Source organism: Myripristis murdjan, chromosome 4, assembly GCF_902150065.1.
Source record: "Myripristis murdjan chromosome 4, fMyrMur1.1, whole genome shotgun sequence".
Taxonomy (NCBI): Eukaryota; Metazoa; Chordata; class Actinopteri; order Holocentriformes; family Holocentridae; genus Myripristis; species Myripristis murdjan.
In genome coordinates this window covers 59,985-87,950 of record NC_043983.1, presented here as the reverse complement: position 1 = coordinate 87,950, position 27,966 = coordinate 59,985, and the positions used below count along the sequence as shown (strand labels likewise).

Here is a 27,966-nt window from a genome sequence, read left to right as displayed (position 1 = left end):
CTATTGACTTGTGTTTGCAGCTGAGGTAATCTGGCATGGGACTGGACCTTTGTGCAAAATTTGGTGATTTTTCGCACATGGGAAGTAGGATTTCATCGGAAGAAAGAAAGAAGAACACGCAGTAATACAAGAGGGACCTGGCAGCTTAGGCTGCCCGGCCCCTAAATATAGCCACAAGCGGTGATTCAGGGGTTCAATCCAACAAAGACCATTAGAATTTCAAAGCTTAAACATCTTCATTAAAAATAACTTTAAGGGTATGTTTTAGGTAATTATGTGGAGACATTCTGCCAATTTTGCAATGACAACTTCTGGTTTACATTTTTCATGCCACGCCTATTTTTTGCATTTGTACCGCCCCATAGCGGTTGATTCAAATGAAACTTTCAAAGTATGTTTCATTTACTTATCTGGACATATCCTGTGAGTTTTTGTGGCGACAGGACAAATAATTTCTGATTTATAGTGTGATTTGTGTTATGCCACGTCCATTAGTGCCAACCTAGTGGTCAATTTGAATGAAAATTTCAGTGATGCTCTTGGGGGAGATTTTGGTTCATGAGATTGGCCAGTATCCATTGGATTTCTTTAAGGCGCCTCAAGATAACTTTTATGATTTGATGCTATACAAATGAAACTGAATTGAGTTTTGTGATGATAGGCCCAACGGTTGTTGACTTTTGTCCATTTATGTGCTTAGCCATGCCCCTTTTGAAGTTCATTGGTCAATATCTTGAAAACTAATAAGATATTAACAAGCCTTATGCAACTTTTGATAAGCTTGGTCCAGTAATGATCCACAGTGAATTTCAAAGGAATTGGAGGAGATGTCAAAAATGTAGGCCTAATTTTCAAAAAATTAAATATGGCAGCAAATGCAATGTGGCGGACCTTATGGGAGTATGAGTATGAGTAAGGATTCATGTGTCTTTGCCAGAATTTCACGTAAATCGGACTTAACTTGTAGGAGTTATGAATTTTTAAAGTTCAAAGTTCTGACCTTTAATCATAGTGCCCCCATGAGGCTGATTGGGGTCAAATGTCTTGGGTAGCATTTGCACACAACACTGATCAGTGTGCAAAATTTCATGTCTTTTACCATCTCACAGGAATTTGCAAAAACATTTCTGAAGAAGAATATTAACATTACGACTACTACTATCACTACTACTACAAATTATTATTGTTAGTATTATTATTATTATTACTATTATCATTCTTATTATTTTATTTTTTAAAAAAAAATTGAACAAAAACAATAGGGTTTCAGCCCCACAGGCTTGAACCCCTGACTAGTGGTGCATTTTTGGAATCAACTCCAACTCAGGTTTAAAATCTGGGACTTGATGGAATCAACTGATCTCCATAAATTGCATAATGTAAGAAGGGCTTAGAATGGACATGCTTTTTCTGCTAAAATGCAAAGTTCAGTTTTGAGCATCACAGCTAGCTTAGTACACAAACACAGACAAGTCAGCAAACCATTCCCCGTGCTTCTTTACTTAGATTTACTTTATTGATCCCAAACTGGGAAATTCTTAAGATAGAGTCCATTTAGTGAACGAGTTTGCTGAGGGAAATGTATATGTATGGCTGTGGGCAATGGGCAAAGCAAATGGGGAGAGAGTGTTTGTTATGGGCTACAGAGAGCCCCCCACCGGCCCGGCAGGAGGGGTGCGACTCTTCAGCAATCTTGCCAGTCTGTAGGCTCTAGGCCTGCTCTGTTAGCTCACCATCATCATCAAGAAACCTGAGGCCTGTATCACGAAGCAAGCTTAGTTTTTGCTGGATTGCTCCGAGCTATCCGGATACACTAATCGGGATCATGGTGATTAGGGATAACCGGTATCACGACGCTGGTTATCACCTCGCTCATTCGATCCAAGGAAAAACTCACAGCATATGTCACAGGGGAGGAGCAGCGTATTATACTGGAAAAGAATGAGGAAGAAAAACAAAATTTACACACTAAAACGAACACCGCGGCCACCGCGAAGAGAAGGCAGAATGAATGGCAATGTATTGCCAACCGCATAAATGCGCTCGTTATACATCGATGGCTCAAGTAGTCCACATCTGACGCTGAAACCCATGAAATCACTGCACTGCACAGATGTGCTGCGTATATGACAGGTATAATTTAATTCCTCCAGGTGTAATCCCTCAGGGCTTAAAAGAACGTGGGAGCAAGTAAAAACAGAAATATAACTATAAATGGCAACTATAAATGCCGACTCGCCCTCTTGAATGAAGGGGACAAATGATCCTTTTTCACATTTGCATCAGCAAGCTGTCAATCAGGCCCATTCTCTTTCCTTTAATGATCTCTCATTTCTGTTTTCCTCTCCTACAGAGTGTCAGCTCTGTACAGCAGCAGCTGTTAGCCAGGCTGAAGCTGCTTCACATTTAATTAATATTACATAGGCTACATGTTACATGTTGCACTAGGGACAGTAATGGCCCTTTTCCATTAGTATCTACTCGGCTCGACTCTACTCGCCTCGACACGGTTTAGGTGGTTTTCCATTACAATTGAGTAGCACCTCGCCGTGGGTGGAGTCGTCATAGCAAGGCGGAGCACCGTCCAGCTCCCTCTGGATTCTTTGGGCCGCCACCAAGCACAGAAAAGTCTCCACGTCTTTATTTGACCGCGGTAGCGGTTTGCTTGCCATTTTCCGACTTTGACAACTTCACTGATGATCAATGCGCACGGCCGCTGTTGCCGTTTTTTTTTTTTTTTTTTTTTTTTTAAATGTTGGGTTTTGTTTTCGTGCAGGAGTCGCTCTCGTCACTCCCTGTCCAATCAGTTGCCTGCACGGCATTTACGCCACATTTTCAGCTCGACTCAGCTCGCTTGGAACCCCGGCTGAGTAGGTGCTAAAATGGGACCTGCTAGCAGGTACTACCACCTAATGGAAAAGCTCTTAAACCGAGTAGAGTCGAGCCGAGTCGAGCTGAGCTGAGTAGGTACTAGTGGAAAAGGGGCATTAGATACTGGATTTGTGTTATGCCAACACCAAGGAGGCATACACTTCATCACCCCTCCCCCCCCCGGGAAGATCTGACCACAACCTGGTTCATCTCCTGCCTGTGTACAAACCTCTCGTGCACAGGCAACCAGCTGTGTCCCGCACAGTGAAGAGATGGTCTGATGAGGCTGAGGAGGCTCTGAAGGACTGTTTTGACACAACTGTGTGGGAGGAATTCTGTGATTCCCATGGAGAGGACATTGATAGTCTCACACAATGCATAACGGACTATATTAACTTTTGTGTGGAAAACACTGTACCCACCAGGACTGTACGGTGTTTTTCCAACAGTAAACCGTGGATTAACCCTGACATAAAGGCTCTCCTTAAGGAGAAGAAGAGGGCCTTTAAGTCTGGAAATAAGGACGAGCTGAAGGCTGTGCAGAGGGAGTTGAGAAGGAAGATCAGAGAGGGGAAGAACAACTACAGGAGGAAGATGGAGGATCAGCTGGAGCAGAGAGATGTCTGTGGAGTCTGGAAAGGCCTGAAAACCATCTCTGGCCACAAGAAACCTGACTCCCAAGCTGCGGGGGACCAAAAGTGGGCTAATGAACTTATTCTTCAATAGATTTGATCAGTCATCTGCCCCTCCCCCAGCCCAGTCTTCCATGCTGCAGCCCCCCCTCTCTGCACCCAGTGTTAACTGCCCAAATTCCTCCCCCTCCCCCTCTACAACACTCAGCTCACAGCCACCCCCCACTTCTCACCTCATCAACCCAACCCCCCCACTCACACCCTCCAGCACACAGCCCCCCTGCTCCAACCTGTCTCTCACAACAACCCAGGTGAGAAACCAGCTCCGGAGGATCAAGGCAAGAAAGGCTGCAGGTCCAGACGGCATCAGCTCCAGACTCCTCAAGTCCTGCGCAGATCAGCTGTGCGGGATTGTTGAGCACATGTTCAACCTGAGCCTGAAGCTGAGGAGAGTGCCACAGCTGTGGAAAACATCCTGCGTGGTACCTGTGCCCAAGACTCCGCACCCCAAGGATCTCAACAGCTACAGGCCGGTGGCACTAACATCCCACCTGATGAAGACCCTGGAGCGGCTGGTCCTTGTTCATCTCCGCCCCCTGGTGGGACCATCACTGGATCCACTTCAGTTTGCCTACCAGCCTGGCATTGGGGTGGATGATGCTGTGATCTTCCTCCAACACCGAGCTCTCTCTCACCTGGAGAAACCTGGGAGTACTGTGAGAATCATGTTTTTTGACTTCTCCAGTGCTTTTAATACCATACAGCCTGTACTTCTGAGAGACAAGTTGGAGCACACCGGGGTGGACCATCACCTCACACACTGGATTTTGGACTATCTCACCAACCGTCCACAGTATGTGAGGACCCGGGACTGTGTGTCTGACACGGTTGTCTGCAGCACGGGGGCCCGCAGGGAACGGTCCTGGCTCCGTTCCTCTTCACCCTCTATACTGCAGACTTCTCATACAACACACCCACCTGTCACCTGCAGAAGTTCTCTGATGACTCTGCAATCGTCGGCCTCATCACAGATGGGGATGACAAAGAGTACAGAGAACTAACGCAGGACTTTGTGGACTGGTGCCAGTGGAACTGCCTACAGATCAATGCGGGGAAAACCAAAGAACTGGTGGTGGATTTCCGCAGACGAGCACTCTGCCCCCCGACACCGGTGAACATCAAGGGAACGGATATTGAGATAGTGACATCTTACAAGTACCTGGGCGTTCACTTGAACAATAAACTGGACTGGACACACAACACAACTGCACTTTATAAGAACGGCCAGAGCAGACTCTATCTGCTCAGGAGACTGAGGTCTTTTGGAGTGCAGGAGGCACTCCTGAAGACCTTTTTTGACAACGTGGTGGCATCAGCCATCTTTTATGGAGTGGTCTGCTGGGGGAGCAGCATCTCGACGGCTGACAGAAAGAGACTTGATAAACTGATCAGGAAGGCCAGCTCTGTCCTAGGATGCCCCCTCGACTCAGTGGAGGTGGTAGGTGAGAGGAGGATGATGGCTAAGCTGTCATCCATGATTGAGAACGACTCCCACCCCCTGCAGGACACTTTAACTACACTGGAGAGCTCCTTCAGCGATAGACTGCTTCACCCAAAGTGTGTGAAGGAACGCTATTGCAGGTCCTTCCTTTCTGCAGCCGTCAGACTCTATAACAACCAGTGCTCCCAGTAGACCACACACTCTCCAGGACTGCACTATAATGCACATTCTCAGCACCTTAACTACCCCCCCACCCCACCCCACCCCACCCATACACACACACACACACACACACACACACACACACACACACTGCACTACTGGTAGATAACACGTAAAGACAGGAGGGAAGGGGTGATCCCATAAGGCTGGATCAAGTCTGACAGTTCCTGAATCCCAATAAGTTCTGCCACTTGGTCTCATGGGTTCACACTAACCCTGAACCTCTGGCGGAGTGTGTTGTCCCCCAGGTTTTAGGTTATTTTCTTTAAATTTGTTTGGTTATTTGTTTAAACTGTTCATATAGTATTTTTCTACATTCCTTGTTTATAATGTTTATATTGCTCTTTGGTACCTATTATCTGTTTATAGTGCAGGGTTTCCGTTATCCGGTAATTACAGGACTTTGACTGGTAAAATCTGCCCAAGTCCGGTAATTTTTAACCCCTCCGCTGAAAATGTCCGGTGAAAATATTCCCTCTAAGCACAATTTGAATTTGAATTTGAATTTTATTAAAACAGTCCAAATCTAAAACATGTCATTTTATAAAAAAAAAAAAAAAAAAAAAAAAAAAAGAATAGCATGCGTGATCCCTGTCTCCAGTGTACCAGCAGAGAGAGTATTTTCTCTGCAGAACCGGATCAAAACAGCGCAGCGAAGTCGCCTGGGGGAGAACAAGGTCACAAGACTGATGCGCATTGCAAGTTGCGGAGAGACACTTGAGACTTTTGATTTTAATTCAGCTGCTGCACAGTTCACTGCAGTGAAAATGCGTAAAAAGTAGGCTAAAATGTCCCAAGCCAGAAACATATTCAGGGATTTTTTTTCTTTTTGAGTTTTTATTGCATCTATTTGATTTCAAGTTGGCAGCACGCCGCGCTATTAAAATGGTATGAGCCAGTCCAGGGGTCCGTTTCACGAGGCAGGTTCAACAAAATCCGAGTCTTACCTCGAACTCTGAGTTGATCTACTCAGAGAGGAAACTCTGAGTTTTCGGTTCCAGAACAGCTGATTTGAGTTAGTTTGATCAACTCGGAGTAGTTTCACCTGGAGTTAAGCGCGTGCGCCACAGCTGTAAAAAGACAGCCCCGATTTGACGAGTCACCATGGCAACGGGGAAACATCGGGCCGCGTTTTTCACCCCAGTTGAATTGGAAATCTTAATGCATTCATACAGAGAGTTTGAACATGTTTTTTTTTAGAAAAAAAACAAAACAAGTGCAAGGAGGGGGAGGGGGAGACGGCGTGGGAGAACATTGCTGCTCGGGTCAATGCGTAAGTTTAAATGTAGTCCGTTGCAATCACAATAATGTTACAGGGGAAAACTGCTTTAGGTGCAATCCCGCGGGGGAGAAGCGCACTTGGCAGCAGCTTAAGATGAAATATAAAAACACTCTTCAAACAGGTAAAACCTCGGCATAAACATCTATGCGCGGTCTTATCTCCCAACAAATATGTAATCCTCTGCACCTTCATGCACCTTCATCCACGGGATCGCTGTCGAAGGGACATGTCATGTTCGTGAAAAAAAATCGCCACCTAACTACTAATGGACTTATAATGAAGGCCTACTGACTGTTTTTTTTTTTTTTTTTTAATTTTTTTTTTTTTTTTTTTACATAAGAGACGGCAGAACTAATATGCCACGGCAAAACTCGCCTGCTGACTGAATGAATGAGGACGTTAAAAAACCTAACCCTACCGTGTGTGGCTGAAAGAGGGCGAACACAGAGAGAAACTCGAGGTTTCATGAGAAAAACCTGGTCCCGACCAGGTTAGTTTCATGGAGTCTGTTACTGCGGTAACTGACCGAGAGCTTAAGTTACCTCCCTCTGTGAAACAGGCTAGAGTTACTCACTCAGAGTTTTCACTAAACCTGCTTTGTGAAACGGACCCCTGATGTTTTTTTTGTTTTGTTTTGTTTGCAAATTGTAGTTGCTTGATGTTCATGTTAAAAGAGCGCAGGCTTGTGCAATATTTATTTATTTATTTTATAAGTTACGCACGTGAGTCAATTGACGGCACTCATTTTATTTGATATAGCCTACTTTTCAATAAAAACATTACGCTATAAATTGACATGCCTTGATATCACTTATATAGATAGGATTCAATCCTATCCTGAAAGTAAGCCTGCCCCGGAGCAGGCTAGCTTTCAAGATAGGATTAGGACAGGTTTCCTATCCCGATCAGAGGTGAACCAGCTTTGTGATACAGAAAATCCGGAGTTGAGCCTGAAGTTACCTCGCTAATGCCTTAATCCCGCTTCGTGATACAGGCCTCTGGCCTGAAGAACAGGACCACAGTTCCCATAAATCACAATGTACATCAATAAATCCAGTGCGCACACAATTCACACATAGCACTAGTTGCACTATAGTTAATTTCAAAAGGTTCATAATTTAGCAATATCGTATTGATCATAAGTCACAAATAACATTTACAAAATTATTCAACAAGCATGATCAATATAAATAAATACAATCAAAGTCGTGAGTGCTTAAGCTCTCAACAAAAATGCTTTAAAACCATTACACCAATAACATAAGATCGTTCACAAGATTAATTCATTGAACTCATTCATAGGGGGACACTTGGCTTTTCATTTTAGAGAAGCAGGCATGTAAGTACAAGCGCTAACCACGTCTATTACAATGAATGGCGTCGCTAAGCTAACGCTAGCGGCTACAAACAATTTCTCAAACACAAGCGCTAACCACGTCCATTAGAATGACTGACGTAGCTAAGCTAACGCTAGCAGCTACAAACAATTTCTCAAACAATTACTCACCAGTCCACGTGTACGCTATAAGCACTCGTTGCGTCACAGTTCTGGGCACAGCAAAGGGCTCCTACAAGTTTACACATATGCATTGTTTAACGTCGATCATAATTTAAGTAGAAAAAGTGGCGAAAATAGTTTAAACCGAACCTGTAGCTTGTCTCTCTCGGAGCCTCCCCACTGTTCTTTCCAAGACTGCCGCGCCGACCCATGTGACGTCACCAGCAACGTAAAGCCCGATTGGGCAACTGGCCCAGGTGACCATCGCGTGGGATGAGGAAGAAATACCGCGAGATTCGGATTTATTACCTGGGTTACACAATCATGTGCTATGAAGGGCTGAGAGGCTGCAGGTTTTCATTCCAACCAAGACCTCCACCAGGTGGCTTCACTGATCACCTCACTGTGGCAAGTGGGTGGTTGAAAGAATATACCAATAGGCTAGATGCACCAACTCCATACTTCCTGAAAGAAAGACTGCATCGTCATTTCCTGTCCTTTACTATTGGATTAAGTGATTAATCAGGTGTGCACTGGGCAGGCCCAAGGTGTTCCACACACCTGATTAATCACTTTATCCAGTAGTAAAGGACAGGAAATGAATATACACCCTGCGTTCCAAATCGCATACTTATACTTTTTACTTTTAGTAGGTACTGCAGCTGCCCTTACAAAGTATGTAGTTTAGTATGAAATATGCATGCATATGCATACTATTGGGACACACTACATACATCGTCCCTGAAGTCCGACCCTCTCGCTCACTTCCGCCGTGTCCGTAGCGGCAAATTTGAATGTTGTTGTCAAAATGCCGGTGCTGTTTCATACTGCGCTGTCCTCTGTCATATTTCTGATCTTCTATCTTCCTGTCGCTTCTGCGGTCACTGAGCGAGTTTTGTGCGATGTGTGTTTTGTTGTCGTCCGTATGTGGGCGTGGCCTGTACACGCAGTGCGACGTAACGTCCGCTGCACAAAGGATTGTGGGTCAGAATGGCCAGAGCAGCATGCTGACATGTATACTGTGAAATCTGACCGGATATAGTAGAACATCCTGGTACTCTTGGCATACTGCATCTGACATACTATGTATTGGGACACACTAAATCTTTTTTTCCCTACTAAATAGTATGATAGTATGAGTATTGGAACGCAGGGACAGTCTTTCTTTCAGGAAGTATGGGGCTTGTGCACCTACCCTATTGGAGGTTAAAATTTAAGTGTTGCTCGACAACGCCACCTGGGGAATTTCACCCCCAGGAACTTAATTCCGGAAGGACACAGGTTTGAACACACCCAGACAACAGACGTGAAGTTCAATATAAAATAAATTTATTAACATTCAATATTTTAAAACAATTTAAATACAGCCAGTGGCATTTAATTCTTTTACATGCTATAACACTTGGACCACTATACTTCTCTCACTTGGGTGACTGGCAATGGTAGGCTCCAAACAACAAAAAAAAAGGAAACAAAGCAATTACAGAAACTTCAAAATAGCTCAAAACCAAAAGAATAAAGCAATGATTTAAACACACTTAAACATCAAAATAATTGAACAAAGCACTTAAACACAAAACAATAAGCAAACATGTTAATAAAAAATAAGGTAAAGCAAAGCAAGTAGTAACGAACTCACAATATTCATGCCAATCAATCAATATAAAAGAAAATAAAGTGAATCAGAGCTTACTACAGACACCGAAGGTGCGCCAATTGTAGTTCGTCCAAGCACTGTGATGCTGAAGATCAGCCAATTAAAGCCGGATTATGGTTCTGCGGAGACTCGACGCAACGCGCACACAGTTCTCATGCAGGGCGTGTGCCCAGCATACCTCTGCGTTAAACGCTAAGCAATTCTCCGCCACAACGCTATGGGCCACGTTTTTTTTTCTGCAGACCTACTAGACCCTGTGGCGTATGGTCGCTGCTCTTCCTGTTGTTGTGCCGGCAGCGCCATTTTTAAAAGCACAGTAGATCCAGATCCAGCATGATCCAAACTTTCCAAACAATTTGAAATCAACCGACGAGTCGAGATGCAATCACAACAGCAGTTCTTTTAAAAATTACGCTGTCGGCACAACAGGACATGACTCCGGAGGGGCGAAATGCCGTAAATGATGTAGTTTGGCGGACCAATCATAGGTCTTGATGTCAGTGGGGGGCCTGTGTAGTTACAAATTTTCGGAGGTGTGCGGCAAGGCTCTGTGGCGGTCGCACAACCCCCGTACGCTCCGCTTACGCAGAACCATGATCCGGCCTTTATAGCGCGTCACTTTAAATGGTCACTCGCAGTAACAAGGGGGATAAAACAGAAATGTGGCGCTTTTGATGCCACGATGGGAGCAAACCATATACCCCTAACCAGTGCAGTGCAAACAGTAGCTACAAAACAGTAGCCTACAAGACAATATAATACAAAACAGTATAATACAAGGCAACATAGCACAAGACAACGGCTACAAGACAGTAGCTACATGGCAGTATACAAGACAGCAGTAGAGTCCTGGTGCACCGGAGCGTTGAGTGGAGCACTGCAGCACACAGCCAGGCCAAAGCGTGCCTGCGAAGCTCGCACACAAAATAGCATTTACAATCATGTGTTACAATGTGAATGAAGAGGCATAACCCGGCTACAGGCCACCTACCACGGAGCACAGGCACAGCATCCCCGCCAGAGAGGAGAGGGAGAGCAACAGGCCGCAGTTAAACGCTGCTGAGAGACCGAGAGAAAGAAAGTTTAGCGGCTAGCCAGGTAGCAGCCACTAGCAAGCTGGTTTACAGCTGCCGATGGATTAAATGAGCCGACATACCTGGAGAGAGCGAACAGCAGCGTAGACAACTCCGGTCCCACACAGCCGCAGTCAGCAGACAGCCTCACTGCAAGCACGACGTAAAGCAGGTGTAATGCCCAGAGACCGTAGAGACACCCAAACACCACAAGGCGAAAAGGACTGTTGGACTTCACGCTCAGTCTACCAGCAATCTTTCATCTATGTGTGAGCTGAGTCCTGCGTGTTCTTTAATGAAGCAATAGGAGAAGATATTTGGTCTCAAAATATCAGTTTTATGCTAAATAAGATGAAAAGCATACAGAGCTCTGAGTCTGAATCTTCCTATCCCTGACCAAGTCTGATATACTAAACAGAATGTTTCATCAACATGTGAGTGTGTTCTTCTCCAGGATTGGTCCATTAATCTGACTCCATTCTCTTCCTTGATATGCTTGCATTCTTGTTGCTCCCCACCTTCAGCTGTTAGACTTCAGTTGTCACCCACCTACTATGGCTCCCATTCTCTGATACCTTAAGTTTCGGAGGTAACTTCCTCCTTCAGAAAGGTCCGACTGACAGCCGGAGCAGCACCTGTCAGATCTGGAAGACCAGACCTGACTGGGTGGCTGCGCACTGTGCGGTGCCGCGGCCAGTGCCGTCGCGGTGCCAGCTGGCACCAGGTCTGCCGACTCTGACAGGTGTGCCGCGCACACAGACTGCCGTACTTTCATTATAAACCGACTTTTGTTTAAATGCGTGTGGCAGCAAGAGGTATTGTAACCGGTAATAGTATATCGATTAACCATTAAAGTTATAACTATAGATAAACCAAAATCTGACAACGCCACCCCAGGAATTGCACCTGGAGAACTGAGATAACCTCCGTTAGCACCAATGTCAGAGTAAGCACAAAAGTTTGTTATACTAACGAAGCGTGAGATGTGGTTCCATACAAAAAAATAATTTGTTTATTACATGTTAAGAATTTCACAATAAAATCCTAGTGGACAAAGAGAAAACAACAAAAAGAAGCTATTCAAAATAAGAAATAATTCAAACAAAACAAAAAAAAGGATAAAAGGAGGTCCCTTCAGGGCTGAGGCCCTACCAGTGTGGCTGACCAGGGAAGACCAGGAGGAAGCCCAGAAGAGTCACCTCACTCACACGTGCACAGCTCAGCAATTATGCACAAACACTTCAAGTAGACACTCAAACCGGGAGGTGACAGCACAGCAAACCAGGAGAGGGACACTACCACCCGACCACACCCGTCCACCACTGTCGGCCCTCAGCTGCTGAAGGACAAGAGTCAAAATTCAAAGAAACCAAATTGCAAATTAATTCAAATAATTGAAATCAATAAACAAAACAATCATCCAAAGGAAAACAACTATGCACAAAAGAAAATCAGAAAATCAATCCAAAAAAAAAAAAAACAGTCATAAATTATTTACAAGGGAAACAACTATAAGAAAATAAATCCCTTAGTCACACAGTTAGTCCAGTTAAACCCAGTGCCTGTGGGAAGGAGCCGCACAACAAAGCGACCCAGCGGGTGGAGTAGTTGCAGAAAAGCCAGCGACTTTTCTGTACGACAGGTCAGTAGAGCAAGGTTCCGTAAAGCAAATTCAGCGAAGCAAAGCAGCTTCAGCACGGTAAAGCAAAGCTAAGCAAAGCAATGCTAAGCAAAGCAAAGCAACACAGCTGCAGCGAAGCAAAGCAGCAGTAATTCCAGCGGTCATTTAGCTGTTCAAAACAGCGGCACCAGTCCGTCATCCCAGGCGGCATCTATAATAAAAAACGGACATTAACACATGCTAAACATAATAAACTAACACTAACATGCTAACTAACACACACACACACACACACACACACACACACACACACACACACACACACACAGACAGACCAAACACACGTGCTAAACATGATAAGCTAAAACAGTGCTGCCAGGATCCTGATGAGTGCGGAAGCATGAGCACATTACACCCACCCTCAAATCCCTCCACTGGCTCCCTGTTCAGCAAAGGATAGAATACAAGGTCTCCCTACTGTCCCACCAGTGCCTCCTATGGCACTGCCCCCCTTTACCTCAAGGAACTGCTTACCCCTCACTCCTCCACACGCCACCTCCGCTCTGGGCAAGCCAACCTCCTCAAACCATCTAGGACCAGACTCCGAACGATGGGTGACCGTGCCTTCTGCTCCGCCGCTCCTAGTCTGTGGAATGCTCTCCCTGACCATCTAAGGGCACCACAGACTGTGGATGCTTTTAAGAAAGGCCTGAAAACCCACCTTTTCAATATAGCATTTGGTTAGACTGTCTCCTACCCTGGCCTTCGGAGGCCTGTAAATATTGTGCAGTTTTGTTTAACGTTGTATTTTTAAACCATGTTGCTCTCTAACCTCCTGTGCCTTTTTCTTGTTTTTCTTTTGCTTTTGTTAATCCTACTAAGTACTATGTACTGTATTTCTATCTTAGCTTATATGCTGTATTAGTTTAAATGTTTTTATGCACTGTAAGCACTTTGAGATCATTTGTTTGATAAAGCGCTACAAATAAAATTTATTATTATTATTATTATTATTATTGTTATTAGCTAACATGCTAACACCTGCACACACCAACCAAACACACGCTAAACATGATACGCTAACGCTAACACACTAACACCTGCACACCAAACCAAACGACCCACCAGAAAAACAGAGCGCGCACACTCATGCCAGATGAGCGAGGGGACCCAGCACGGACGGACCTAGAAGGCAAGAGTGTCTAATAAATAACAGCGACATAAAATACTGAGCAAACCACGACGAAATCGGCAGCTACAAATAGTGATGGGACGTTTGAAGCAAAGCTTCGAGGTGTGTACCGAGAATGAAGGGGGCGTGTCTGACGAAGCCCCGCTTCGAGGCTTGCATCGCTTGCTGAAAACAACATGACGAATTACAAACGAGGCCTCGCATTACACAGGTAACGTGACTGGTTCATTTTGCGTGTCGTTTTTCAAAATAAAAGCACGACAAAACCGCGACGCTTTGTGAGTTGTAGTAGGTGGTATTTTGGTTCGCGCGTTCGTAGCACAGTTTGTATTATAATGATTACCTGCCCCCCTCCGAACATACTGTGTCACCTAAGCACTGCACTTCCAACACACAACACCTAATGTGTTCAATAAATAATAAACATTGATGGCCATGAAAAGCACAAACCAAAATGGGAAAGAAGGGATAGGAAATGTTTAGGAATAAAAAGGGAGAGCAGGGTTATATAAAACACTATTATTGTACAGGGATAAAACACTATTCTATATTGTGATAACATCCATCCATTCATTTTCTGTCACTGCTTAATCGCACTCGTCATTGTGATAACATTTGAAATCTATTTAAATGACTTGGCTGTCATAGTTTAACTCTAGCAACAGATGGGTCTAGTGAGCACTGAATGAAGCTTCGAGTAGCGAACCTTAGGGCAAAGCAATGGGCTGGAAAGCCTCGTTGCTTCAGGAAGCTTCATTTTCCCATCACTAGCTACAAACATACCTGAGCGAGAGCAGCACAGGTGCGACCCAGCAGCGAGGCAAACGGGAAATGAAGTGCCGTGGGCAGGGCCGGCCCGTGGCATAGGCAGTATAGGCAAATGCTAAGGGCGCCATCTGCTGGAGGGGCGCCGCTAGCAGCCAGAGGGACGCTGGCACCGGTTGTTCTACCGCATAGGCGGCGCCATTTTGAGCCAGGCCCACCCAATCAGAACAATATGTTTTCGGGATTAAAATGTTCATCCAGCCAGCCATGCCAGCCTTAGCAGAGCTCATGTGAAACTAGCTTCTCAGTCAATCAGCAGCTTTCTATCATACGTGAGTGCCCGCCCCCAGGCTGCGTCATCAGCATGTGACCCAATCAAATGAATGAGTTAGTTTGCACGCAAACGGCCCCTCCCCGACTCAGGAAGAGAGAAATACACTATATTACCAAAAGTATTCGCTCACCTGCCTTTACTCATACTATGAACTGAAGTGCCATCCCATTCCTAACCCATAGAGTTCAATATGATGTCGGTCCACCTTTTGCAGCTATTACAGCTTCAACTCTTCTGGGAAGACTGTCCACAAGGTTGAGGAGAGTGTTTATAGGAATTTTTGACCATTCTTCCAAAAGCGCATTGGTGAGGTCATACACTGATGTTGGTCGAGAAGGCCTGGCTCTCAGTCTCCGCTCTAATTCATCCCAAAGGTGTTCTATCGGGTTCAGGTCAGGACTCTGTGCAGGCCAGTCAAGTTCATCCACACCAGACTCTGTCATCCATGTCTTTATGGACCTTGCTTTGTGCACTGGTGCACAGTCATGTTGGAAGAGGAAGGGGCCCGCTCCAAACTGTTCCCACAAGGTTGGGAGCATGGAATTGTCCAAAATGTTTTGGTATCCTGAAGCATTCAAAGTTCCTTTCACTGCAACTAAGCGGCCAAGCCCAGCTCCTGAAAAACAACCCCACACCATAATTCCTCCTCCACCAAATTTCACAGTCGGCACAACGCAGTCTGAAATGTACCGTTCTCCTGGCAACCTCCAAACCCAGACTCGTCCATCAGATTGCCAGATGGAAAAGCGTGATTCATCACTCCAGAGAACGCGTCTCCACTGCTCTAGAGGCCAGTGGCTGCGTGCTTTACACCATTGCATCTGACGCTTTGCATTGCACTTGGTGATGTGTGGCTTGGCTGCAGCTGCTCGGCCATGGAAACCCATTCCATGAAGCTCTCTGCATACTGTACTTGGGCTAATCTGAAGGTCACATGAAGTTTGTAGCTCTGTAGCAATTGACTGTGCAGAAAGTCGGCGACCTCTTTGCACTATGCGCTTCAGCATCCGCTGACCCCTCTCCGTCACTTTACGTGGCCTACCACTTCGTGGCTGAGTTGCTGTTGTTCCCAAACGCTTCCATTTTGTTATAATAGAGCTGACAGTTGACTGTGGAATATTTAGGAGCAAGGAAATTTCATGACTGGATTTGTTGCACAGGTGGCATCCTATGACAGTTCCACACTGGAATTCACTGAGCTCCTGAGAGCGGCCCATTCTTTCACAAATGTCTTGTTTCACAGTCTGCATGCCTGAGTGCTTGATTTGATACACCTGTGGCCAGGCCAAGTGATTAGGACACCTGATTCTGATCATTTGAATGGGTGAGCGAATACTTTTGGTAATATAGTGTATATATATATATATATATAATATATTATATATTATATTATAGGCGAGTTAATTCGGGAGGTGGAGCCACATGTGTCCAAGTGGACGTGTCACAAGGTTGTAGCTACTGATTGAGTAAAATCCCCGGGTCACACCACACATGCACAAGAGGCAGAGGTGGAACTATGTGTAAACTAATTTATTGACAAGGTAGATTGGGCAAATAAAATATTAAAAATAAAAATATAGCACATCTGCTGGCTTATGATAAAATAATAAAACACACTGCCGTAAGTGTCCAAGTTAAAACAGTCTTTCTTCTAAACAGTCTATATGAGTAATATACTCAGTCCACTTCGGCGGCGTCCCGGTATCAGTCCGACCGTGTGTGTGGCGAGGCTCCGTTGGGGCATTGAAGCCGCCTGGGCGCACTCTCGTAACAGCCCAAACTTTAGGGAAAGCGGATAGTGGGTGGTCAGGACCACCCGCTATCCGCTTTCCCTAAAGTGTGTGCGCAAGATAGCAATTTTAGGGATAGCGCATGAAACACACCCACGGACACACCTCCAGGCGCAAATAACGGAGTCGGCATAATGGATAGCGGGTAGCGTGGGCACAAGATACCGTTTAGGGATAGCGGAAGTTCCTAAATCCGCAATTTGTGGGTAGCGGGTAGTGGCAGCGTGTAGCGGGTGGCACAAGATAGGTCCCAAGGAGTGCAGAAACTGTGGCAAACAGGGCCACATCGAAAGAGTATGCAAAACTGGTAAGCAACAAAAAAAGGACAAAATGCAGAGAAACAAGAAACTTAAGAAAGGGAAATACAATGTGCACAAAATGAAAGAAAGCAGTTCTGATGAAACCGACTCAGACAAAAGTGAACTGTCTTGTCTACAACTTCACAGTGTGAAAGAGACAGATGATCGAAGAGTAATATGGATCACTCCACAAGTGGCAGGCATGAAACTGAAAATGGAGTTGGACACAGGCTCAGCTTTAACAGTGATCTCTACACAGGACTACAAACGACTGTTTTCACATATACCGCTGAAACAAACTAAACTACTGCTAAAAACTTACACGGGACAGAGAATGCGTCCAAAAGGGAAAATTAAAGTGACAGTAACCTACAGAGACAAAAAACAGCAGCTGAACATCTATGTACTGAAAAATGGAGGACCACCGCTGCTGGGACGTGAATGGCTCAGGAAAATTCAGTTGGATTGGTACACCATCAAGGCACTATTTGTGTCATCAAAGGAGGGCAACAAGGACGCACCTGAGAGACTGTCACAAATACTTGCTGACTCGGAGGAAGTGTTCATGAAAGGGATAGGAACACTGCAGGGCATGAAGGCAAAGATTGAGATTGAGGAAAATGCATGCCCAAAATTTCACAAAGCCAGACCAGTGCCATATGCAATCCGTCCTACAGTAGAAGCAGAGCTGGAAAAGCTGGAGCAGACTGGGATCCTGTCAAAGGTGGATTGGAGTGAATGGGCCACACCTATTGTCCCAATGATGAAGAAAACCTCCAGCACAAAACCAGGAAAACCAAGCAAGGTGTGCATATGTGGAGACTTTAAAGTGACTGTTAACCCAGTTCTCCGCACAGTACAGTACCCTCTACCTCGTATTAAAGACATCTTTGCTTCCCTGTCAGGGGGGGGAACGTTTCACAAAAATTGATTTGGCCCAAGCTTATCTCCAAATGGAAATTGATGATGCATCCAAGAAATACCTGACAATAAATACACACAAAGTACTTTACCAGTACAACAGGTTGGTGTTTGGGATAGCATCAGCTCCTGCAATCTGACAAAGGACAATGGACCAGGTCCTGCAGGGACCTGGTCATCATCATTGTTTCTGCTGTTGTCTGCTGTCCCAGTTTGTCCCCATCTCCCTGTCTCTGTCTCCTTGTCTCTCTCTCTCCCCTCCCACCCAACCGGTAGAGGTAGATGACCGTCCACCCTGAGTCTGGTTCTACCTGAGGGTTCTTCCCGTTAAAGGGGAGTTTTACCTTGCCACTGTCGCCAAGAGCATGCTCAGGAGGGAATCTGTTGGGTTTCTTGTTTCTCTACTATAATTTGTAGAGCGTGGTCTTTACCTGCTCTACCTGTAAAGCGTCATGAGATAACTTCTGTTGTGATTTGACGCTATATAAATAAAGTTTGATTGATTGATAAAGTTTGATTGATTGATCGTCACTGGCAAAGATGACGACGAACATCTGTCTAACCTTGAACAAGTGCTCACCAGGTTACGAGAATCTGGGCTCAGAGCTAATCGACAGAAATATGAGTTTTTCAAAAAGGAAATCTTGTACTGTGGACGTAATCAACAAGGATGGTCTCCACATGTCTCAAGACAAGATAGAGGCAGTACTTAAGGCACCCCCACCTGAAAATGTGTCTCAGCTAAGAGCATATCTTGGACTGGTGAACTATTACCACAAGTTCTTGCCTAACCTATCCACAGTCCTACACCCACTAAAGACACTGTTACAGACAGGGACTCCATGGAAGTGGACTGAGAAGTGTGAGAAAGCATTTCAAGAAACTAAAAAACTCATAACTTCAGATGCAGTGCTTGTACACTTTGACCCATCCTTACCAATCCAACTGGCATGTGATGCCTCACCCCATGGGATTGAAGCAGTGTTGTCGCACAAGTTTCCAGATGGCTCAGAAAGATCAAGAGCCTTTGCCCCCAGAACACTGACTTCAGCTGAGCGCAACTATGCACAGATTGACAGAGAGGCCCTAACCCTTGTGTGGGGGGTCAAGAAATTCAATCACTACCTGTATGGTCAAAAGTTTACTCTGTTGACTGACCATCAGCCTCTCGTATCGATCTTTGACCCAAGAAAAGGTGTTGCAGTAATGACAGGACAACGGCTGCAGAGATGGTCTCTTTTTCTTAGGAGGTCACATGTATGATATTGAACACAAGGGGACCAAGCAACATAGCAACGCTGATGGTCTGTCACGTTTACCACTCCCAGCTTCAGAGATAACTTCAAAAATGGATTCAGCAGAGGTGTTTCACACAACAATAGCTGAACAACTGCCAGTGACAAACAGCCTCATTGAAAGAGAAACACGCAATGACCCCGTCATGTCAAAGGTCTATGACATCACGGTAAAGGGATGGCCAGCACATGGTAACACACTGTTTCCAGCTTTCTCAACCAGGAAGGAGCAGTTGTCAGTGTGTCGGGGAACACTAATGTGTGGTTCACGAGTGGTGATTCCTTCCAAGCTACGCACCAGAGTGCTGGAGGTGTAGTGCTGGCTTGCAGCATCTCCTATGTTTGTTTTTGTCCCTGTTTTTTCCCTCGTCTCCAGCAGGGGGGGTTCTGGAGCAGGCAGCAGCATCAGCAGCTGACAGCTTCACAGCTGCATCCCATTTGCCAATCACCACAGCTTTAAAATCCCGGCTCACTTCCCACTCATCGCTAGATCGTTGACGTTAACCCTGCGGTAACTTGAGCTCTGGCTGAAACCCTTTTTTCAAGACTAGTTCTTCTAGTATAGTGTGTTTTCCTTCCCTCGGATTTTGTTGTGATTTGCTCTGTGCTCTGTTCCAGAAGACCTGCCTGCTCGCTGCCTCACCAGACCCACACCTGCCTTGTCTCCCTGCCACTCCTGCCACCTGCCCTTCCTGCCATCTCCATATCCAGCCACCTGTTCATCGCCTCCCAGCTCCATCCTCCTTCACCATACTCACCTGCCTTACAATAAACACCTTAACCGCTGCCTTGCCTCCGTCTGCATTTTGGTCCATTCCCTGTAGTTACTCCTAACAAGAGGCGCTACACAAAGGGCACCTGGGTACGGTGAAAATGAAAAGTCTTGCCCGTGCCTATGTGTGGTGACCAGGAATTGATAAACAGATTGAAGACTTGACCAAGAATTGCTCTGGATGTCAAAAGATCCAGAACACACCACCACAAGCCCCGCTCCATCCATGGGAGTGGCCCTCATCACCATGGCAACGAGTGCATATTGACTTTGCAGGACAATTCATGGTCTCTGTCTTTTTAATCGCTGTCGATGCACATTCCAAATGGCCAGAGGTCATCAAAATGAAGTCAACCACATCGGAAAAGACTATTACAGTTCTGCGAACCATGTTCGCCAGGAATGGCATACCAGAACAAATCTGCACAGATAATGGAAGACAATTTGTCTCTGAAGAATTCCAAAGTTTTGTGAAAAACAATGGGATCAAGCATTTTATATCTGCCCCTTACCATCCATCCACAAATGGCTTGGCAGAAAGATTTGTGTAGACATTCAAAAAAGCCATTAAGGCGATGGACAGCGACAGTCGACCACTGCAACACAAGATAGATAACTTCCTCCTTGCCTACCGAAATGCAGTACATGCAACCACAAATCAGACTCCAGCAATGATGTTTCTGGACAGGAACCTGAGGTCTCACATGGATCTTCTCAAACCAGATGTATGGCATAAGGTACAGAACAGACAGTTCAAACACATAAATGCTAAGGCAACACAGAGCTTCAGTGTTGGACAGTCAGTTCTTGCACATGATTACCGGACTGAAAAGTGGCAGCCAGGGACAATTTCCACCATAGACGGCCCACTGATGTATACAGTGCAGGTGGGAGAGAGTGTATGGAGACGTCATGTGGACCAAATACTGGATGCTCAGGTGAGAAACACAACACCTTGCCCGGACACACCTGACATAGAAACACACACTCCTGATGTGACCACATCAGCCTCATCTCCAGATGAGACTGTCATCAGTGCCGTTAACCCACCGGATGTACCGACAGAGACTCATTCCCCAAAGGAAACATTCCAGGAGAGACGTTACCCAGTGAGGCGGAGAAGACCTCCCCAGAGACTTGAGTTCTAAATGGACTTCATTACTAAGTTACTAAGTAAAAAAATGTTATGTGTTATATTAAAAGTTAACATATTTGTTTAGAATAGCGCCCGGGAAAAACAACAGTTGATGCACTAGTTAAATAAAAAGGGAGGAGTGTACTGTATAGCCTACATTATAAAAAGGGACTACTTTATGTTGTAGTAACACGTTACATGTGCTATGAGGTGCGCACTGATCTGTATAGCCTATAGTTCTTATGTTTTGGAATTCCACAAGTAAAGAGCAGTTAAACTTAGTTCCTCTCTCCAGCGTCTTTATTAATAATATAGTTGTGTTAATAGGCCACATACACAACAGACACCATCACAGGTCAACTCGCCACTCTCTTGTGCAAGGGTTAGTAATCCGATCTTTTTTTCCAGAATATCGATTAAATTTGCACATCCGGGATCTATGAACCACCACCCACATGAAATTGACTTTTAGTGGACACTGTTTGCGTGGTGGCCACACGACACGGATCCTAATTGACTTTCAGTGGACACTGTTTGCGTGGTGACCACACGACATGGATCCTAATTGACTTTCAGTGGACACTGTTTGCGTGGTGGCCACACGTAATTATAACAGGTTACGTGCCAGGAGCACGCAATGCGTTGTTAAGAGGTCGTGCTCATTTCACGGATTTTTGTGAGATCAGGTTGCCACAGTAAACCCACACTTAGTCCAAAATTCGGCAGCCAGATTTTCACCAAAACAAAGCGTTTCTCATATATTACTTCAATCCTGGCCTCACTGCACTGGCTGCCAATTTCTTTTAGAATACGTTTCAAAGTGCTTTTAACTGAGCTCCTACAGTCCGAACAGGGCCCTCAGATCTGCCAGACTGGGTCTGGGAGCACTAAGACCCAAGATATGTTCATCAACCACAACATGAAGTGACCAACATTTGACCCCAAATGTCAGGAGGTCAATTAAGACCACCTTCTCAGTATGTAAAGGCTAAAACACCCAACAACTGCCCTCAGGAGCCTTTATTGTAAAAAAAAACAAAAAAAAAACACACACACACACACAAAAAGAACTCTTTGTTGTCCCAATTTTCTCCCGCATGAAGGGACATCTGCATATGAACAAGCTTAAAATCTCTGTATATTGTTTGGGATTAATCTCTCTGATATCCTCTCAGATATCTATTTATTTGCCTCTTTATTCTTATTTTTCTTTTGATGGCTCATGACCTCCTCCCTCCAGAGGTTGTAGTTGCATAGCATAACAATATAGCATGGTGGCTCAGTAGGTAACAGCATAGCAGTGCTATTTTGAAGATTGAGGGTTCAAGACAGGATAGAGGTCTATTCAACATGTATTGTTTAATTACATAGCAGTGGTGGATGAGTGGTATCACATTTATCTTTTACATGGGAGAACAGGGTTCAAGACTCAGTGCTGGTACCCTGTTTAAGTGTCTTTTCAACAGCAAAATTCTCCCTGGGATGATTATATTTGTTTATTTGCCTCTTTATTGAGCAAGTTTAATTACATTAATGTAGGATGTAGGGTAAGGATCTTATACCCATGCTTTCAACAATACTTGAAGAACTCTTTCCTCCAAAAAGGGTTCTCTGGATCAAAACGGTTCTTACCAGAACCTTTAGTGTTAGAAAGAACCCTTGAAAAACCCTTTCTTCAAAAAAGGGTTCTTCAGAAGCAAATGGTTCTGGGTAGAACCTGAGCCTCTCATGAAGAACCCTTTTGGAACCCTTATTTCTAAGAGTGTATAGACAGGAAGTGCTCGTTAAAAGCGAAATAAAACACAAAGATCCTTATTTCCATGTGAGTATACATTACTAAAAATACTTATGAATGGGGTGTGTGGGGGTGGGGGTGGGGGTGGGGGGGTTAAATGCAATTTAGTTTTAGTCTTAGTCTTGTGTCCAATGACTAGTTTTAGTTATATTTAGTCAACTTGTATTCTTTTTTGTTTAGTCACATTTTAGTCGACGAAAAGTCTTGGCATTTTAGTCAAGTTTTAGTCGAAGAAAATCCAAAGTATTTGAGTCTAGTTTTAGTCAACTAAATTACAAAGTATTTTAGTCTAGTTTTAGTCAATAGTCTTTTTTTAGTCTTTGACTTGCATCATGTTGGCGTTTTTTATTTAACAATATGTTAAATTATTATTATTATTTTAAAAATGTAAATTGCTTATCAAACAGACCTAACAATTCAGCGACCAATGCTGAGGCGGATCTACAGGTGGGCCTGGATGGGCGTAGGCCCACCCAGATTGACAGCTTGCCCACCCTATCAGATTCAAGACCAAAAAATAACTAACTAAATAAATAAATGTTTTAATGTCCTTTTTCCGACGTTTATTTTATGCTCGTTTACAAATATGCAAACAGGTATATAGGCTAGACAGCAAAAACAAAAAAGGAAGAAAAAAAACTTTCTTGCGTGACTGACGTACTACGTCGCGTTACAATCTGACACTGTTGTCATTTGAAAGAGAACTAATTGACAGGACAGATTATGATGACATAATTAACCTTTTCAACGCAAGGCCAAGAGGACTCCACCTTGTGTAACATAGCAGCAAGTAAGCCAGTGTTTATTTATTTATTTTTGTTTTGGCCTGCCGTGGCATTTTATGATTTCTGTGGTTCTGTGGTTTCAGTAACATTAATTTGTCTGTTTATGTTGTCATAACGAGGATTATGCCGTGGTGGATTCATCACTGTCATCTGACTGGCTCACTGATATGTCTGTAGTATTATGAAATGAGTAGTCTACTAGGAAATTGCATACCAAAATTTATTACGGGTCTGAGAGGTTTTTTTTTTTCTTTCATCATATCATTTTATTCATGTCTATCTAAAAAAATAAACAAAATGAAATAACAGGCCCATCCAGAATTTTTTAGGCCCACCCATTAGCCATGTTCTGTATCTGCCACTGGACCAATGGTAACCCTGCAACTCCAAAGGACAAATAAGCATCTGGCTTGAGACCGGCCACCCTAGCATGAGGCCAGACAGAAAAGAAAAGACAGGGCTAGGAGCTCATTGAGCGCAGCTTCTGCAGTGGAGGAAAGGGAAAGGATCAAGAAAACTAAGGCGGAAGCAAGGAACGAGGTTGAACAGACGGAATGGAAAGTGATGATAATGTTTAAAAGAAATGTTGCTCACTTTCACCCGTTGAAACTGACAAAAATTATTGAAAGAGATGGGGAAGATCCAGTTTGCCAAATTTCTGAGTAATAAGAGACTTCTTATTTTTGCGAAAAATAAGCAGCAAAGAGGTAAGTTCCTCAGAACTGATTTATTAAATGGAGAAAAAGTCAGTGTCCACATACTCGGGAAAGCAGCAAAAATGAGAGGAGTAATTAATGAAGTGCCACTGGCAATGTCTATGGATGAGATAGTCCAAGAGATAAAAGGAGGGAAAGTAGTAAAAGCTACCAGGCTGCAAACAAGAAGTAAAGGAACAAAAACAGATAGCCTGTCGTTGTATTAGAATTCGAAAATGACATGCCACAGAAAGTAAGAATTGGATATTTATGTTATGATGTCAGAAAGTTTATCCCAGAGCCATTTCGGTGTTATAAGTGTCAGAGAATGGGGCACATGGTAGAGCAATGCAAAGGAAAAATAAGATGTGCAAGATGTGGTGGAGAGCACGAGTATGGAAAGTGTGAACGGAATGCAAAAATCAAATGTTGTAATTGTGGTGGAGAGCATAGCGCTGCCTATGGTGGATGCCCTGTTCAAAGACAAGCCAGAGAAGTACAGAAATACAGTAACAAATCAAGTGTCTTATGCTAATGCACTTAAAAAAGTAAAGGAGAATGGGAGTCCTGACATCGAATCCGAACCTGGAAAAAATCAACAATGACACACTGACAGATGATAAAGTCAAATTTGTTGCCTTTACATGCAAGACATGTGAATGCTGCATTGCAGCAGACAAGGAAAAGTGACTGAATCAAAATAGTTGTGGAAGCAGCAGTTGAAATATTAGGAATTAAAGAAATATCAGCAGAGCTTATACATTAAATTTTTAAACCCTAGCAATTATGATGGACTGTCTCAAGGTACTTAGTATCCTAATGGTGATCCATATTTTACAATAGAATGCCAGAAGTTTGATTGCCAATGGACAGGAATTCAAAAAGGTATTTACTGAATTGAGAACAACCCCAGATGTGTTGTGCATACAAGAGACATGGTTAAGACCTCACCTAGATTTTCTCCTTCCAGGATATTGTTCATTTAGGAAGGATAGAATTGGAACAAGGTGGTGGGTGTATAACATTTATTAAAAACACAATGGAGTGTAGAACCATTAATGTACCAGATGAGCATGAGTGCATAGTGACAGAAATATGTAGTCCAAGAGGAAATATTACAGTTGTTAATTTTTACAACCCTTGTGATAGTCTAACACTACAAATGTTTCAAGACATTGCAGGGAACATAAACAGAAGAGAAATATGGTGTGGTGATTTTAATGCACACAGTACTCTTTGGGGCAGTGATCACACAGATAATAACATAAGTGGTGGAAGATCTTTTGTAAGAGAGAGGACTTGTTTGTATTAATGACAATAGAGGCACTAGAGTGGACATCAGTAGAGGAAAAGTTTCATGTATAGACACCTTAGTATCTGGAAACTTGAGTAACCAATGTTAATGGGATGTAATGACAGATACTAATATAGGAAGTGAAAATTTTCCAATACCAGTATCTATTAATTTTGATATGCATTCGCAAGAAGGATATGATATAGAAAGATGGTGTTTTCCTAAAGTAGACTGGGAGAAATTCAGAAACTGCTGTAAAGAATCTGCAAAGGAATTTCAAATCAAAGAAGACATTGATAGCTATGAAGCAGATGTAACTTCATCAACAATTAATGCTGCAATAGCAAGCATTCCTAAAAGCACAGTTAGTGGGAAAAAGAAAATAGTACCATGGTGGAACAATAAAAGTAGCAAAGCTATTAATTTAAAAGTAGCAAAGCTATTATTAAAGCTGCAAGCAGCGTTGGGCAGGCCCTCGCCCCCCCGTGCATGTCGGGGACGGCGCGTGTGTCGAAGTGGAGATAATTCGTCCGTCAGTCACCGTTTGAGCTACAGACTTTATTCAAAGTTTAAACGAGTCACGAGACTCGGATCTATAAATCTCCCATTTACATGATTTTGCTATCTTTTACCGTTTTTGAGTTATGGCAGTTTTAGTTTGAGAGTGTTTTCTGCTCCCTCTGAGCTCTTACAATGGGTGTGTATTGCGCATTCCTGAGGCAGCTAGAGTGAGTCACATGTCCAGGCAGAGTGCAGAGCAGAGCACACCAGAGTCAAAAATGTTTTAAAACTCTTCACAGCTCCCACAAACTTGGTCCAATCCACATCAAAACTACATATTTTTGTAGGAATTTTTGTCCTCTTTCCATCTGCATAGTTTTCAAAGTCGTCAGACTTTTACTTTAGACTCCAGGGGCTTAATTAGTGCCAAAAGTCAGCCTCTTCACACCAAACTCCATGGGAAAAAATGAGGTTTTGCCTCTGGCCACTCCGACTTTGAGGGCTCATAAAATCCAAACGATTCGAATTAATAACAAGTCTTTAGCAACTTTTGTTCAGCACTGTGTCCTCTGTCATCTGTTAAATTATCAAGCCGCTGCCATTTACGCCCTGGGAGGAGATAGATTTTGTTCAAAGCGGAATTTTGGGCAAGAATGTGAACATTCCAACGCAAATTGCGGACTTCCTGTTGGTTTTAGAGGGGGGTGTCAGCGCGTGATTTGTAGGGCTTGATGAGACCTACATTTCGGCGTTGGTTTGGTGTTTCAATCACATTACTGTGGGCTGCAGCGGCTGCCTTTGTGTGCCTAGGTGGTGCTACCGAGCCCATTTTTGCACTTAGGGGGTCCGTTTGTCCATTTTATCAAATTTTTCGCCAGACCTGGCCGGCATGCCGAATTCGGTGAGTTTTGGAGCATGTTTAGGGGGTCAAATTAAGGTTTATTTTGACGTAATAATAATAAGAAGAAAGGAGAAGGAGAAGAAGAAAAAACGAAGCAATAACAATAGGGCTTTGCACTGTTCCAGTGCTCGGGCCCTAATTAGCTTTGTGCACGCCGTGCACACTGGTGAAAGTACTCCGCTGTCTCCTACCGGCGGAAGGGAGGAGAGAAGGCGTGGAGTGGGTTTGACACAGCTGATTCACTTTTAACCAATCAAATGAGCCCCTGTCCTCGCCTTTAAAATCCTCTGCACGAAGGCGTCATGAAAGTTTACACAATTGACATGGAGGAAGAGAGCAGCAGCAACACACACTCAGAACAATGAGGCCAGTCTTGGCTGCTGGAATGTTGCGCCCATCCATCCATCCATGCATCTGTCCTTAGAATAGAATAAATCTTTATTGTCCACCAAGGTGGAAAATTGTCTTTGGCTCACCAACATGTACGACAGACAGCTCTATAAAACACAACAACAACATACAAAAATTGCATAAACACACTTGGTGAAATAAACAAATTAAAATAAAAATAGACATGTAGCAGTTCATATCAGTATCTGTGGATTGGTCACTTTGTTGAATTAAGAATGCTGATGGCATTTGGTATAAAAGATTTTTTGAAGACGCCTTTGGCCAGAGGAACTCTGTAGCGCCTCCCAGACTTCAAGGGTTCAAAGTGACTAGAGAGAGGATGAGAGCTATCTGCCACAATTCTCCCAGCTTTTCTCCTCGTCCTTTCACTATAAAGATGGCTAAGTGGCTTTAGGGGTTTTCCCACAATTTTACTCGCCATTGACACAATCCTATTTAGTTTGTTCTTGCACTTAACACTTAAGTGACCAAACCAAGCAGAAAGATGAAATGTTAGGACACTCTCAATGTGTGTGATGTACACAAGTTCTAACAGTTTTGGGCAAACACCAAGACAGCTCAATCTTCTAAGGAGATTGAGTCGCTGAGAACATTTCTTGAAGATAAAAACTGTGTTTTCAGTAAAACTCAGCTGGCAATCAAGAACTGTACAAAGATATTTAAAAGTTTCCACAGTTTCAACAGGTTGACCAACAAGTGAAACTGACTTTATTGTCGAATCCTG

At 44.0% G+C, this 27,966-nt stretch overlaps 1 pseudogene; it reads left to right on the top strand.

The window, feature by feature from the left end:
- Positions 1–17,071: 17,071 nt before the first annotated feature.
- Positions 17,072–19,777, top strand: LOC115357868 (uncharacterized protein K02A2.6-like; annotated as a pseudogene).
- The last annotated feature ends 8,189 nt before the right edge of the window (positions 19,778–27,966 follow it).